The 16720-nt window shown below is 48.6% G+C and overlaps 2 long non-coding RNA genes across 2 annotated transcripts in view; one reads left to right on the top strand and one right to left on the bottom strand.

The window, feature by feature from the left end:
* Positions 1-7992: 7992 nt before the first annotated feature.
* LOC127957870 (uncharacterized) overlaps positions 7993-16720 on the bottom strand; it is a 43698-nt gene continuing 34970 nt past the window's right edge. Inside the window, exon 3 of the long non-coding RNA XR_008153882.1 lies at positions 7993-8130. This is a non-coding gene — a long non-coding RNA (uncharacterized LOC127957870). The remainder of the gene's footprint in view (positions 8131-16720) is intronic.
* The window catches only part of LOC127957867 (uncharacterized), a 50246-nt gene continuing 48165 nt past the window's right edge, over positions 14640-16720 (top strand). The window contains exon 1 of the long non-coding RNA XR_008153879.1: positions 14640-14905. This is a non-coding gene — a long non-coding RNA (uncharacterized LOC127957867). The remainder of the gene's footprint in view (positions 14906-16720) is intronic.

Below are 16720 nucleotides of genomic sequence, written 5' to 3'. Positions count from 1 at the left end.
GTTGCTATGTGGTTGCTAGGGTACCCGGGGCGGTTGCTAGGGCGGTTGCTATGGTAACCTGGGTGGTTACTAGGCAGTTGCTACGGTACTTGGGGGGGTTGCTAAGGTGTTGCTAGGCGGTTGCTAGGGTGTTTTGGCTGGTTGCTAGGCAGTTGCTATGGTCTCCTGGGTGGTTGCTATGATGTTACTAGGTGGTTGGTAGTTGTCACAGATGGTCACTATGTAGTTATTATAGAGTTCTTAGCCCATTTGAGCACTTAGCTAATCACTATTAGCATGTAGCTAATCACTGCTAGCATGACTAGCATGTTGGAAGTCCAGTGTGCTAGCATGAGTCAAAAAATCCAACCGCCATGTCTGTGCGATGTTCTGATGCAGAGATATAGGTCGTGCAAAACGGTTGCTAGGGTACTCCATTTGGTTGCTATGGAGTGGCTTGGCAACTGCCAATGATGATACTCTAAAGGCTGCTCGTCAATATAAACCAACCCCCATGCCTCTACGATGTTCTGATGCAGAGATATAGATCTTGCAAAACGGTTGCTAGGGTACTGTGTTTGGTTGCTAGGGAGTGGCCTGGCAGCTGCCAATGATGATACTCCATTGGTTGCTTGCTAATATAAACCAACCCCCATGCTTCTATGTCTTTCAGATGTTAAGATATCTATCTTTGGATTTTGGTTGCTAGGTAGCTCTTAATGGTTGCTAGGGCGTGGCTAGGTTGTCATGAAGGAGATACATGATTGGCCGTTTGCTGCCCGAGTCAAACGAGCCCACCCTCATGTTTCTATGACACTTCTATCCAAAGTTATTCATTTGATCTTTTTCAATGGAAGTCTATGGGGCTTGTTGCTATGGCGCTCTATATGGTTGCTAGGGCGTGGCTTGATAGATTCAGAGTGATCCTGAGAGACTGATTGGTTGCCTGATTAAAATGAGCCCACCCCCTTGTCTCTATGACATTGTGATCCAGAGTTATGTTCAATACAAAATCTCTATGTAATGTCCCATAGCAGGAAAAGTCCTCCCTATACTTTGTATTAGGGCCATTTTTGGGGGGCTCTCGCGCCCCAGGGGTACAACTTATACCCCAATGCGGGGTATGTTCTGGCACAGGCTGATAGCCTCTCCAGATGTGGTGATTCACGTGTTTCTGCGAAATTCTCTCTCGGAGCTACGATCCGTCAAAGTTGGCCCCAATGCATTGTCTATGGGATTTTTCGCCCGTTTTTTCGCCCGGTGTACGAACATCGTACGCCCGATCGCTTATAAAAGTCATAGCACACCATTCCCGATTAGGCCGCACGATTTGACGCCTGTTTCGTTGGTCTGTGACAAAAACTGCGGGACTAGTTACGCGCCGAAATTTGTACGGATCTAGAAGAAGAAGAAGAAGAATAACTAGAAGGTACATTTCCTGAAGAAAATGTGAGTGGTGCTTGCAGTGGCAAAACTCTGCGCCCTGTAGCCACCCATGATGCCTGAATGATGTTTTGAAGCAGAGATAGAAGGATTTATATTGCTACATGGTTGCTAGGGTGCTCTATATGGTTGCTATGGTGTGACTATATAGTTTATGGGGTGATATTTAAAGATTATTTACCAGCCTGAATGCAAAAAGCCCAAGCCAGTGTTTCTATATAGTTATTTTTGCTGAGATACAGCTTTTAAATGTAGTTAAACAGTTACTAGGGGGCTAAAATTGGTTGCTAGGGCATGAATATGAAGTTGTTATGTCACTACTTATGGACTGCTTGATAGGCCGAATCAAAAGAGCCCTCTCCCAAGCCTCTATGACTTTCTGATCCAAAGATATGATGTCAGATAGTTTTTCCAATGTTAAGTCAATGGCATATTTTCACACATTTTCTTCGCCCGCTGTACAATTATCGTAAGTCCGATTGCTTAGAAAAGTCATAGCACACCTCTCCTCAATATACCGCACGATTTGACACCTCATTCATGGGTCTGTGACAAAAAATGCGGGAGGAGTAGCGTGCCAAAGTTTTGTCAAGGCGAATAGTAATAGTAACACTAGAAGGTACATTTCCTGAAGAAAATGTGAGTGGTGCTTGCAGTGGCAAAACTCTGCGCCCTGTAGCCACCCATGATGCCTGAATGATGTTTTGAAGCAGAGATAGAAGGATTTATATTGCTACATGGTTGCTAGGGTGCTCTATATGGTTGCTATGGTGTGACTATATAGTTTATGGGGTGATATTTAAAGATTATTTACCAGCCTGAATGCAAAAAGCCCAAGCCAGTGTTTCTATATAGTTATTTTTGCTGAGATACAGCTTTTAAATGTAGTTAAACAGTTACTAGGGGGCTAAAATTGGTTGCTAGGGCATGAATATGAAGTTGTTATGTCACTACTTATGGACTGCTTGATAGGCCGAATCAAAAGAGCCCTCTCCCAAGCCTCTATGACTTTCTGATCCAAAGATATGATGTCAGATAGTTTTTCCAATGTTAAGTCAATGGCATATTTTCACACATTTTCTTCGCCCGCTGTACAATTATCGTAAGTCCGATTGCTTAGAAAAGTCATAGCACACCTCTCCTCAATATCCCGCACGATTTGACACCTCATTCATGGGTCTGTGACAAAAAATGCGGGAGGAGTAGCGTGCCAAAGTTTTGTCAAGGCGAATAGTAATAGTAACACTAGAAGGTACATTTCCTGAAGAAAATGTGAGTGGTGCTTGCAGTGGCAAAACTCGCCCCTCTGTTGCTAGGGTGTTGCAATGAAGTTGCTAGGGTACATGGGGTGGTTGCTAGGGCGGTTGCTAGGGTCCCCATGATGGTTGCTAGGGCCGTTGCTAAGGTACCCAGGGTGGTTGCTAGGGTAATCGGGATGGTTGCTAGGGTGTTGCTATGTGGTTGCTAGGGTACCCGGGGTGGTTGCTAGGGCGGTTGCTAGGGTCCCCATGATGGTTGCTAGGGCGGTTGTTAGGGTACCCAGGGTGGTTGCTAGGGTAATCGGGGCGGTTGCTAGGGTGTTGTTATGTGGTTGCTAGGGTACCCGGGGTGGTTGCTAGGGCGGTTGCTATGGTCCCCATGATGGTTGCTAGGGCCGTTGCTAGGGTACTCAGGGTGGTTGCTAGGGTAATCGGGGTGGTTGCTAGGGTGTTGCTATGTGGTTGCTAGGGTACCCGGGGTGGTTGCTAGGGCGGTTGCTAGGGTCCCCATGATGGTTGCTAGGGCCGTTGCTAAGGTACCCAGGGTGGTTGCTAGGGTAATTGGGGCGGTTGCTAGGGTGTTGCTATGTGGTTGCTAGGGTACCCGGGGCGGTTGCTAGGGCGGTTGCTATGGTAACCTGGGTGGTTGCTAGGCAGTTGCTACGGTACTTGGGGTGGTTGCTAAGGTGTTGCTAGGCAGTTGCTAGGGTGTTTTGGCTGGTTGCTAGGCAGTTGCTATGGTCTCCTGGGTGGTTGCTATGATGTTACTAGGTGGTTGGTAGTTGTCACAGATGGTCACTATGTAGTTATTATAGAGTTCTTAGCCCATTTGAGCACTTAGCTAATCACTATTAGCATGTAGCTAATCACTGCTAGCATGACTAGCATGTTGGAAGTCCAGTGTGCTAGCATGAGTCAAAAAATCCAACCGCCATGTCTGTACGATGTTCTGATGCAGAGATATAGGTCGTGCAAAACGGTTGCTAGGGTACTCCGTTTGGTTGCTATGGAGTGGCTTGGCAGCTGCCAATGGTGATACTCCAAAGGCTGCCCGCCAATATAAACCAACCCCCATGCCTGTACGATGTTCTGATGCAGAGATATAGATCTTGCAAAACGGTTGCTAGGGTACTGTGTTTGGTTGCTAGGGAGTGGCCTGGCAGCTGCCAATGATGATACTCCAATGGTTGCTTGCTAATATAAACCAACCCCCATGCTTCTATGTCTTTCAGATGTTAAGATATCTCTCTATACTGTGGGTTGCTAGGTAGCTCTTAATGGTTGCTAGGGAGTGGCTAGGTTGTCTTGAAGGAGATACATGATTGGCCGTTTGCGGCCCGAGTCAAACGAGCCCACCCTCATGTTTCTATGACACTTCTATCCAAAGTTATTAATTTTTTATTTTTCAATGGAAGTCTATGGAGCTTGTTGCTATGGTGCTCTATATGGTTGCTAGGGCGTGGCTTGATAGCTTCATAATGATCGCGAGAGTCTGATTGGTTGCCTGATTCAAATGAGCCCACCCCCTTGTCTCTATGACTATGTGATCCATAGTTATGCTCAATGCAATATCCCTATGTAATTTCCCACAGTAGGAAAAATACATTGTTTCATGGGCGATCCCTCACCATTGACTTAGTATGGGGCAACTTTGGGGGTCTCTAGCGCCCCAGGGGTACAACTTGTACCCCTCTGCGAGGTATGTTCTCGCACAGCCTGATAGCCTCTCCAAATGTGGTGATTCACATGTTTCTGCGAATTTCTCTCTCGGAGCTACGATCCGTCAAAGTTGGCCGTAATGCATTGTCTATGCGATTTTTCGGCCGTTATTTCGCACGGTGTACGAACATCGTACGCCCGATCGCTTATAAAAGTCATAGCACACCATTCCCGATTAGGCCGCACGATTTGACGCCTGTTTCGTTGGTCTGTGTCAAAAACTGCGGGACTAGTTACGCGCCGAAAATCGTACGGAAGAAAAAGAATAATAAGAATAACTAGAAGGTACATTTCCTGAAGAAAATGTGAGTGGTGCTTGCAGTGGCAAAACTCGCCCCTCGGTTACTAAGGTGTGGTTGCTAGGGTCCCCATGGTGGTTGCTAGGGCGGTTGCTAAGGTCCACATGATGGTTGCTAAGGCCGTTGCTAGGGTACCCAGGGTGGTTGCTAGGGTAATCGGGGTGGTTGCTAGGGTGTTGCTATGTGGTTGCTAGGGTACCCGGGGTGGTTGCTAGGGCGGTTGCTAGGGTCCCCATGATGGTTGCTAGGGCCGTTGCTAAGGTATCCAGGGTGGTTGCTAGGGTAATCGGGGTGGTTGCTAGGGTGTTGCTATGTGGTTGCTAGGGTACCCGGGGTGGTTGCTAGGGCGGTTGCTAGGGTTCCCATGATGGTTGCTAGGGCCGTTGCTAGGGTACCCAGGGTGGTTGCTAGGGTAATCGGGGCGGTTGCTAGGGTGTTGCTATGTGGTTGCTAGGGTACCCGGGGTGGTTGCTAGGGCGGTTGCTAGGGTCCCCATGATGGTTGCTAAGGCCGTTGCTAGGGTACCCAGGGTGGTTGCTAGGGTAATCGGGGTGGTTGCTAGGGCGTTTCTATGTGGTTGCTAGGGTACCCATGGTGGTTGCTAGGGCGGTTGCTAGGGTCCCCATGATGGTTGCTAGGGCCGTTGCTAAGGTACCCAGGGTGGTTGCTAGGGTAATCGGGGCGGTTGCTAGGGTGTTGCTATGCGGTTTCTATGGTACCCGGGTGGTTGCTAGGGTGGTTGCTATGGTAACCTGGGTGGTTGCTAGGCAGTTGCTACGGTACTTGGGGTGGTTGCTAAGGTGTTGCTAGGCGGTTGCTAGGGTGTTTTGGCTGGTTGCTAGGCAGTTGCTATGGTATCCTGGGTGGTTGCTATGATGTTACTAGGTGGTTGGTAGTTGTCACAGATTGTCACTATGTAGTTATTATAGAGTTCTTAGCCCATTTGAGCACTTAGCTAATCACTATTAGCATGTAGCTAATCACTGCTAGCATGACTAGCATGTTGGAAGTCCAGTGTGCTAGCATGAGTCAAAAAATCCAACCGCCATGTCTGTACGATGTTCTGATGCAGAGATATAGGTCGTGCAAAACGGTTGCTAGGGTACTCTGTTTGGTTGCTATGGAGTGGCCTGGCAGCTGCCAATGATGATACTCCAAAGTCTGCTTGCTAGTATTAATGATATAAACCAACCCCCATGCCTTTATGATGTTCAGATTTGAAGATATCTCCCTATGCTTTTGGTCGCTAGGGAGCTCCAAATGGTTGCTAGGGCGTGGCTATGAAGTGTTGAAGGTGATTCGTGATTGGCCATTTGCTGCCCCGAGTCAAACGAGCCCACCCTCATGTTTCTATGACACTTCTATCCAAAGTTATTCATTTGATCTTTTTCAATGGAAGTCTATGGAGCTTGTTGCTATGGCGCTCTCTATGGTTGATAGGGCGTGGCTTGATAGATTTACAGTGATCCTGAGAGACTGATTGGTTGCCTGATTTAAATGAGCCCACCCCCTTGTCTCTATGACACTGTGATGCAGAGTTATATTCAATACAAAATCCCTATGTAATTTCCCATTGTAGCCCTCCCTATACTTAGTATGGGGCAAATTTGGGGGGCTCTTGCGCCCCAGGGGTACAACTTATACCCCATTGCGAGGTATGTTCTCATACAGCCTGATAGCCTCTCCAAATGTGGTGATTCACATGTTTCTGCGAAATTCTCGTTCGGAGCTATGATCCGCCAAAGTTGGCCGTAATGCATTGTCTATGCGATTTTTCGGCCGTTATTTCGCCCGGTGTACGAACATCGTACGCCCGATCGCTTATAAAAGTCATAGCACACCATTCCCGACTAGGCCGCACGATTTGACGCCTCTTTTGCGGGTCTGTGACGAAAACTGCGGGACTAGTTACGCGCCGAAGTTTTGGCGGAAGAAGAATAAGAATAATCTATAATAATAAGTATGTGAGATAATAATAGTGATGCTTTGCCTCCGGCAAGCACCACTAACTAGAAGGTACATTTCCTGAAGAAAATGTGAGTGGTGCTTGCAGTGGCAAAACTCGCCCCTCTGTTGCTAGGGTGTTGCAATGAGGTTGCTAAGGTGGTTGCTAAGGTACCCTGGGTGGTTGCTAGGGTACCCGGGGTGGTTGCTAGGGCGGTTGCTAGGGTCCCCATGATGGTTGCTAGGGCCGTTGCTAGGGTAATCAGGGTGGTTGCTAGGGTGTTGCTATGTGGTTGCTAGGGTACTTGGGGTGGTTGCTAGGGCGGTTGCTAGGGTCCTCATGATGGTTGCTAGGGCCGTTGCTAGGTTACCCAGGGTGGTTGCTAGGGTAATCGGGGTGGTTGCTAGGGTGTTGCTATGTGGTTGCTAGGGTACCCGGGGTGGTTGCTAGGGCGGTTGCTAGGGTCCCCATGATGGTTGCTAGGGCCGTTGCTAGGGTACTCAGGGTGGTTGCTAGGGTAATCAGGGTGGTTGCTAGGGTGTTGCTATGTGGTTGCTAGGGTACCCGGGGTGGTTGCTAGGGCGGTTGCTATGGTAACCTGGGTGGTCGCTAGGCAGTTGCTACGGTACTTGGGGTGGTTGCTAAGGTGTTGCTAGGCGGTTGCTAGGGTGTTTTGGCTGGTTGCTAGGCAGTTGCTATGGTCTCCTGGGTGGTTGCTATGATGTTACTAGGTGGTTGGTAGTTTTCACAGATGGCCACTATGTAGTTATTATAGAGTTCTTAGCCCATTTGAGCACTTAGCTAAACACTATTAGCATGTAGCTAATCACTGCTAGCATGACTAGCATGTTGGAAGTCCAGTGTGCTAGCATGAGTCAAAAAATCCAACCGCCATGTCTGTACGATGTTCTGATGCAGAGATATAGGTCGTGCAAAACGGTTGCTAGGTTACTCCATTTGGTTGCTATGGAGTGGCTTGGCAGCTGCCAATGGTGATACTCCATTGGTTGCTTGCTAATATAAACCAACCCCCATGCTTCTACGATGTTCTGATGCAGAGATATAGATCTTGCAAAACGGTTGCTAGGGTACTGTGTTTGGTTGCTAGGGAGTGGCCTGGCAGCTGTCAATGATGATACTCCATTGGTTGCTTGCTAATATAAACCAACCCCCATGCTTCTATGTCTTTCAGATGTTAAGATATCTCTCTTTACTTTGGGTTGCTAGGTAGCTCTTAATGGTTGCTAGGGCGTGGCTAGGTTGTCATGAAGGAGATACATGATTGGCCGTTTGTTTCCCGAGTCAAATGAGCCCACCCTCATGTTTCTATGACACTTCTACCCAAAGTTATTCATTTGATCTTTTTCAATGGAAGTCTATGGGGCTTGTTGCTATGGTGCTCTATATGGTTGCTAGGGCGTGGCTTGATAGCTTCATAATGATCCTGAGAGTCTGATTGGTTGCCTGATTCAAATGAGCCCACCCCCTTGTCTCTATGACTATGTGATCCATAGTTATGTTCAATGCAAAATCCCTATGGAATTTCCCACAGTAGGAAAAACACATTGTTTCATGGGCGATCCCTCCCCATTGGCTTAGTATGGGGCAACTTTGGGGGGCTCTTGCGCCCCAGGGGTACAACTTATACCCCATTGCGGGGTATGATCGCGCACAGCCTGATAGCCTCTCCAAATGTGGTGATTCACATGTTTCTGCGAAATTCTCTCTCGGAGCTACGATCCGTCAAAGTTGGCCGTAATGCATTGTTTATGCGATTTTTCGGCCGTTTTTTCGCCCGGTGTACGAACATCGTACGCCCGATCGCTTATAAAAGTCATAGCACACCATTCCCGATTAGGCCGCACGATTTGACGCCTGTTTCGTTGGTCTGTGTCAAAAACTGCGGGACAAGTTACGCGCCGAAATTTTGGCGGAAGAAGAATAAGAATAATAATAAGTATGTGAGATAATAATAGTGATGCCTTGCCTCCGGCAAGCACCACTAATAAGTATGTGAGATAATAATAGTGATGCTTTGCCTCCGGCAAGCACCACTAACTAGAAGGTACATTTCCTGAAGAAAATGTGAGTGGTGCTTGCAGTGGCAAAACTCGCCCCTCTGTTGCTAGGGTGTTGCAATGAGGTTGCTACGATGGTTGCTAAGGTACCCGGGGTGGTTGCTAGGGCGGTTGCTAGGGTCCCCATGATGGTTGCTAGGGCCGTTGCTAGGGTACTCAGGGTGGTTGCTAGGGTAATCGGGGTGGTTGCTAGGGCGGTTGCTAGGGTCCCCATGATGGTTGCTAGGGCCGTTGCTAAGGTACCCAGGGTGGTTGCTAGGGTAATCGGGGTGGTTGCTAGGGTGTTGCTATGTGGTTGCTAGGGTACCCGGGGTGGTTGCTAGGGCGGTTGCTAGGGTCCCCATGATGGTTTTTAGGGCCGTTGCTAGGGTACCCAGGGTGGTTGCTAGGGTAATCGGGGTGGTTGCTAGGGTGTTGCTATGTGGTTGCTAGGGTACCCGGGGTGGTTGCTAGGGCGGTTGCTAGGGTCCCCATGATGGTTGCTAGGGCCGTTGCTAGGGTACTCAGGGTGGTTGCTAGGGTAATTGGGGCGGTTGCTAGGGTGTTGCTATGTGGTTGCTAGGGTACCCGGGGTGGTTGCTAGGCAGTTGCTATGGTAACTGTGGTGGTTGTTATGATGTTACTTGGTGGTTGGTAGTTGTCACAGATGGTCACTATGTAGTTATTATAGAGTTCTTAGCCCATTTGAGCACTTAGCTAATCACTATTAGCATGTAGCTAATCACTGCTAGCATGACTAGCATGTTGGAATTCCAGTGTGCTAGCATGAGTCAAAAAATCCAACCGCCATGTCTGTACGATGTTCTGATGCAGAGATATAGGTCATGCAAAACGGTTGCTAGGGTACTCCATTTGGTTGCTATGGAGTGGCTTGGCAGCTGCCAATGGTGATACTCCAAAGGCTGCTCGCCAATATAAACCAACCCCCATGCCTATACGATGTTCTGATGCAGAGATATAGATCTTGCAAAACGGTTGCTAGGGTACTGTGTTTGGTTGCTAGGGAGTGGCCTGGCAGCTGCCATTGATGATACTCCAATGGTTGCTTGCTAATATAAACCAACCCCCATGCTTCTATGTCTTTCAGATGTTAAGATATATCTCTATACTTTTGGTCGCTAGGGAGGTCCAAATGGTTGCTAGGGCGTGGCTATGTAGTGTTGAAGGTGATTCGTGATTGGCCGTTTGCTGCCCTGAGTCAAACGAGCCCACCCTCATGTTTCTATTACACTTCTATCCAAAGTTATTCATTTGATCTTTTTCAATGGAAGTCTATGGGGCTTGTTGCTATGGTGCTCTAATTGGTTGCTAGGGCGTGGCTTGATAGATTCACAGTGATCCAGAGAGACTGATTGGTTGCCTGATTCAAATAAGCCCACCCCCTTGTCTCTATGACACTGTGATCCAGAGTTATGTTCAATACAAAATCCCTTTGTAATGTCCCATAGCAGGAAAAGTCCTCCCTATACTTTGTATTAGGGGCAATTTTGGGGGGCTCTTGCGCCCCAGGGGTACAACTTATACCCCACTGTGGGGTATGTTCTCGCCCAGCCTGATAGCCTCTCCAAATGTGGAGATTCACGTGTTTCTGCGAAATTCTCTCTCGGAGCTACGATCCGTCAAAGTTGGCCGCAATGCATTGTCTATGCGATTTTTCGCCCGTTTTTTCGCCCGGTGTACGAACATCGTACGCCCGATCGCTTATAAAAGTCATAGCACACCATTCCCGATTAGGCCGCACGATTTGACGCCTGTTTCGTTGGTCTGTGACAAAAACTGCGGGACTAGTTACGCGCCGAAATTTGTACGGATCTAGTATAATAATAATAACTAGAAGGTACATTTCCTGAAGAAAATGTGAGTGGTGCTTGCAGTGGCAAAACTCGACCCTCTGTTGCTAAGGTGTGGTTGCTAGGGTACCCGGGGTGGTTGCTAGGGTCCCTATGATGGTTGCTAGGGCCGTTGCTAGGGTAGCCAGCGTGGTTGCTAGGGTAATTGGGGTGGTTTCTAGGGTGTTGCTATGTGGTTGCTAGGGTACCCGGGGTGGTTGCTAGGGCGGTTGCTAGGGTCCCCATGATGGTTGCTAGGGCCGTTGCTAAGGTACCCAGGGTGGTTGCTAGGGTAATTGGGGCGGTTGCTAGGGTGTTGCTATGTGGTTGCTAGGGTACCCGGGGTGGTTGCTAGGGCGGTTGCTAGGGTCCCCATGATGGTTGCTAGGGCCGTTGCTAGGGTACCCAGGTTGGTTGCTAGGGTAATCGGGGTGGTTGCTAGGGTGTTGCTATGTGGTTGCTAGGGTACCCGGGGTGGTTGCTAGGGCGGTTGCTAGGGTCCCCATGATGGTTGCTAGGGCCGTTGCTAGGGTACCCATGTTGGTTGCTAGGGTAATCGGGGTGGTTGCTATGTGGTTGCTAGGGTACCCGGGGTGGTTGCTAGGGCGGTTGCTAGGGTCCCCATGATGGTTGCTAGGGCCATTGCTAGGGTACCCAGGGTGGTTGCTAGGGTAATCGGGGTGGTTGCTAAGGTGTTGCTAGGCGGTTGCTAGGGTACCCGGGGTGGTTGCTAGGCAGTTGCTATGGTCTCCTGGGTGGTTGCTATGATGTTACTAGGTGGTTGGTAGTTGTCACAGATGGTCACTATGTAGTTATTATAGAGTTCTTAGCCCATTTGAGCACTTAGCTAATCACTATTAGCATGTAGCTAATCACTGCTAGCATGACTAGCATGTTGGAAGTCCAGTGTGCTAGCATGAGTCAAAAAATCCAACCGCCATGTCTGTACGATGTTCTGATGCAGAGATATAGGTCGTGCAAAACGGTTGCTAGGGTACTCCATTTGGTTGCTATGGAGTGGCTTGGCAGCTGCCAATGGTGATACTCCAAAGTCTACTTGTCAATATAAACCAACCCCCATGCCTCTACGATGTTCTGATGCAGAGATATAGATCTTGCAAAATGGTTGCTAGGGTACTGTGTTTGGTTGCTAGGGAGTGGCCTTGCAGCTGCCAATGATGATACTTCAAAGTCTGCTTGACAATATAAACCAACCCCCATGCTTCTATGTCTTTCAGATGTTAAGATATCTATCTTTGGATTTTGGTTGCTAGGTAGCTCTTAATGGTTGCTAGGGCGTGGCTAGGTTGTCTTGAAGGAGATACATGATTGGCCGTTTGCTGCCCGAGTCAAACGAGCCCACCCTCATGTTTCTATGACACTTCTATCCAAAGTTATTCATTTGATCTTTTTCAATGGAAGTCTATGGGGCTTGTTGCTATGGTGCTCTATATGGTTGCTAGGGCGTGGCTTGATAGCTTCATAATGATCCTGAGAGACTGATTGGTTGCTTGATTCAAATGAGCCCACCCCCTTGTCTCTATGACACTGTGATGCCGAGTTATGTTCAATACAATATCCCTATGTAATTTCCCATTGTAGGAAAAACACAGTGTTTCATGGGCGATCCCGCACCATTGTATGTCTATGGGGCAACTTTGGGGGTCTCTAGCGCCCCAGGGGTACAACTTGTACCCCTCTGCGAGGTATGTTCTCGCACAGCCTTATAGCCTCTCCAAATGTGGTGATTCACATGTTTCTGCGAAATTCTCTCTCAGAGCTATGCTCCGTCAAATTTTTTTGTAATGCATTTCCTATGGGACGTTTTTCGGCCGATTTTTCGCCCGCTGTACGAACATCGTACGCCCGATCGCTTATAAAAGTCATAGCACACCTCTCCTCAATAGGCCGCACGATTTGACGCCTGTTTGGTTGGTCTGTGACAAAAACTGCGGGACGAGTTACGCGCCGAAGTTTTGTACGGAAGAAGTAAGAAGAAGAATAATAATAAGTATGTGAGATAATAATAGTGATGCTTTGCCTCCGGCAAGCACCACTAATAATAAGTATGTGAGATAATAATAGTAGTGCCTTGCCTCCGGCAAGCACCACTAACTAGAAGGTACATTTCCTGAAGAAAATGTGAGTGGTGCTTGCAGTGGCAAAACTCGCCCCTCTGTTGCTAGGGTGTTGCAATGAGGTTGCTAGGATACATGGGGTGGTTGCTAGGTCGGTTGCTAGGGTACCAAGGACGGTTGCTAGGGCCGTTACTAGGGTACCCAGAGTGGTTGCTAGGATAATCGAGGCGGTTGCTAGGGTGTTGCTATGTGGTTGCTAGGGTACCCGGGGTGGTTGCTAGGGCGGTTGCTAGGGTCCACATGATGGTTTCTAGGGCCGTTGCTAGGGTACCCAGGGTGGTTGCTAGGGTAATCGGGGCGGTTGCTAGGGTGTTGCTATGTGGTTGCTAGGGTACCTGGGGTGGTTGCTAGGGCGGTTGCTAGGGTCCCCATGATGGTTGCTAGGGCCGTTGCTAAGGTACCCAGGGTGGTTGCTAGGGTAATCGGGGTGGTTGCTAGGGTGTTGCTATGTGGTTGCTAGGGTACCCGGGGTGGTTGCTAGGGCGGTTGCTAGGGTCCCCATGATGGTTGCTAGGGCCGTTGCTAGGGTACTCAGGGTGGTTGCTAGGGTAATCGGGGTGGTTGCTAGGGTGTTGCTATGTGGTTGCTAGGGTACCCGGGGTGGTTGCTAGGGCGGTTGCTAGGGTACCCATGATGGTTGCTAGGGCCGTTGCTATGGTACTCGGGGTGGTTGCTAGGGTAATTGGGGCGGTTGCTAGGGTGTTGCTAGGCGGTTGCTAGGGTGTTTTGGCTGGTTGCTAGGCAGTTGCTATGGTCTCCTGGGTGGTTGCTATGATGTTACTAGGTGGTTGGTAGTTGTCACAGATGGTCACTATGTATTTATTATAGAGTTCTTAGCCCATTTGAGCACTTAGCTAATCACTATTAGCATGTAGCTAATCACTGCTAGCATGACTAGCATGTTGGAAGTCCAGTGTGCTAGCATGAGTCCAAAAATCCAACCGCCATGTCTGTACGATGTTCTGATGCAGAGATATAGGTTGTGCAAAACGGTTGCTAGGGTACTCCATTTGGTTGCTATGGAGTGGCTTGGCAGCTGCCAATGGTGATACTCCAAAGGCTGTTCGCCAATATAAACCAACCCCCATGCTTCTATGTCTTTCAGATGTTAAGATATCTCTCTATACTTTTGGTTGCTAGGTTGCTCTAAATGGTTGCTAGGGCGTGGCTAGGTTGTCTTGAAGGAGATACATGATTGGCCGTTTGCTGCCCGAGTCAAACGAGCCCACCCTCATGTTTATATGACACTTCTATACAAAGTTATTCATTTTATCATTTTCAATGGAAGTCTATGGAGCTCGTTGCTATGGCGCTCTCTATGGTTGCTAGGGCGTGGCTTGATAGATTCACAGTGATCCTGAGAGACTGATTGGTTGCCTGATTAAAATGAGCCCACCCCCTTGTCTCTATGACACTGTGATCCAGAGTTATGTTCAATACAAAATCCCTATGTAATGTCCCATAGCAGGAAAAGTCCTCCCTATACTTTGTATTAGGGGCAATTTTGGGGGGCTCTTGCGCCCCAGGGGTACAACTTATACCCCACTGCGGGGTATGTTCTCGCACAGCCTGATAGCCTCTCCAAATGTGGTGATTCACGTGTTTCTGCGAAATTCTCTCTCTGAGCTACGATCCGTCAAAGTTGACCCCAATGTTAAGTCTATGGGTTTTATCGCCCGATTTTTCGCCCGCCGGACGAACATCGTACACCCGATCGCTTATAAAAGTCATAGCACACCATTCCCGATCAGGCCGCACGATTTGACGCCTGTTTCGTTGGTCTGTGACTAAAACTGCGGGACTAGTTACGCGCCGAAATTTGTACGGATCTATAAGAATAATAATAATAACTAGAAGGTACATTTCCTGAAGAAAATGTGAGTGGTGCTTGCAGTGGCAAAACTCACCCCTCTGTTGCTAAGGTGTGTTTGGTAGGACCATTGCTAAGGTACACTTGGTTGCTATGGTGGTTGCTAGGGTCCCCATGATGGTTGCTAGGGTCGTTGCTAGGGTACCCAGGATGGTTGCTAGGGTAATCGGGGTGGTTGCTAGGGTCCCCATGATGGTTGCTAGGGCCGTTGCTAGGGTACTCAGGGTGGTTGCTAGGGTAATCGGGGTGGTTGCTAGGGTGTTGCTATGTGGTTGCTAGGGTACCCGGGGTGGTTGCTAGGGCGGTTGCTAGGGTCCCCATGATGGTTGCTAGGGCCGTTGCTAGGGTACCCAGGGTGGTTGCTAGGGTAATTGGGGCGGTTGCTAGGGTGTTGCTATGTGGTTGCTAGGGTACCCGGGGTGGTTGCTAGGGCGGTTGCTAGGGTCCCCATGATGGTTGCTAGGGCCGTTGCTAAGGTACCCAGGGTGGTTGCTAGGGTAATTGGGGCGGTTGCTAGGGTGTTGCTATGTGGTTGCTAGGGTACCCGGGGTGGTTGCTAGGGCGGTTGCTATGGTAACCTGGGTGGTTGCTAGGCAGTTGCTACGGTACTTGGGGTGGTTGCTAAGGTGTTGCTAGGCGGTTGCTAGGGTGTTTTGGCTGGTTGCTAGGCAGTTGCTATGGTCTCCTGGGTGGTTGCTATGATGTTACTAGGGGGTTGGTAGTTGTCACAGATGGTCACTATGTAGTTATTATAGAGTTCTTAGCCCATTTGAGCACTTAGCTAATCACTATTAGCATGTAGCTAATCACTGCTAGCATGACTAGCATGTTGGAAGTCCAGTGTGCTAGCATGAGTCAAAAAATCCAACCGCCATGTCTGTACGATGTTCTGATGCAGAGATATAGGTCGTGCAAAACGGTTGCTAGGGTACTCCATTTGGTTGCTATGGAGTGGCTTGGCAGCTGCCAATGGTGATAGTCCAAAGGCTGCTCGCCAATATAAACCAACCCCCATGCATCTACGATGTTCTGATGCAGAGATATAGATCTTGCAAAACGGTTGCTAGGGTACTGTGTTTGGTTGCTAGGGAGTGGCCTGGCAGCTGCCAATGATGATACTCCAATGGTTGCTTGCTAATATAAACCAACCCCCATGCTTCTATGTCTTTCAGATTTTAAGATATCTATCTTTGGATTTTGGTTGCTAGGTAGCTCTTAATGGTTGCTAGGGCGTGGCTAGGTTGTCTTGAAGGAGATACATGATTGGCCGTTTGCTGCCCGAGTCAAACGAGCCCACCCTCATGTTTCTATGACACTTCTATCCAAAGTTATTTATTTTATCTTTTTCAATGGAAGTCTATGGGGCTTGTTGCTATGGCGCTCTATATGGTTGCTAGGGCGTGGCTTGATAACTTCACAGTGATCCTGAGAGACTGATTGGTTGCCTGATTAATATGAGCCCACCCCCTTGTCTCTATGACACTGTAATCCAGAGTTATGTTCAATGCAAAATCCCTATGTAATTTCCCATAGTAGCCCTCCCTATACTTTGTATTAGGGGCAAATTTGGGGGGCTGTTGCGCCCCAGGGGTACAACTTATACCCCAATGCGGGGTATGTTCTGGCACAGGCTGATAGCCTCTCCAGATGTGGTGATTCACGTGTTTCTGCGAAATTCTCTCTCGGAGCTACGATCCGTCAAAGTTGGCTCCAATGCATTGTCTATGGGATTTTTCGCCCGTTTTTTCGCCCGGTGTACGAACATCGTACGCCCGATCGCTTATAAAAGTCATAGCACACCATTCCCGATTAGGCCGCACGATTTGACGCCTGTTTCGTTGGTCTGTGACAAAAACTGCGGGACTAGTTACGCGCCGAAATTTGTACGGATCTAGAAGAAGAAGAATAATAAGTATGTGAGATAATAATAGTAGTGCCTTGCCTCCGGCAAGCACCACTAATAAGTATGTGAGATAATAATAGTGATGCTTTGCCTCCGGCAAGCACCACTAACTAGAAGGTACATTTCCTGAAGAAAATGTGAGTGGTGCTTGCAGTGGCAAATCTCTGCGCCCTGTAGCCACCCATGATGCCTGTTTGATATCGTGGAGCCGTGATATAAGTTCTTTATATTGCTATATGGTTGCTAGGGCGCTCTATA

This window comes from Carassius gibelio, chromosome B5 (genome assembly GCF_023724105.1).
Source record: "Carassius gibelio isolate Cgi1373 ecotype wild population from Czech Republic chromosome B5, carGib1.2-hapl.c, whole genome shotgun sequence".
NCBI lineage: Eukaryota > Metazoa > Chordata > Actinopteri > Cypriniformes > Cyprinidae > Carassius > Carassius gibelio.
Note: the sequence above shows the minus strand (reverse complement) of the source record. Positions and strands in the feature narration are given on the sequence as shown.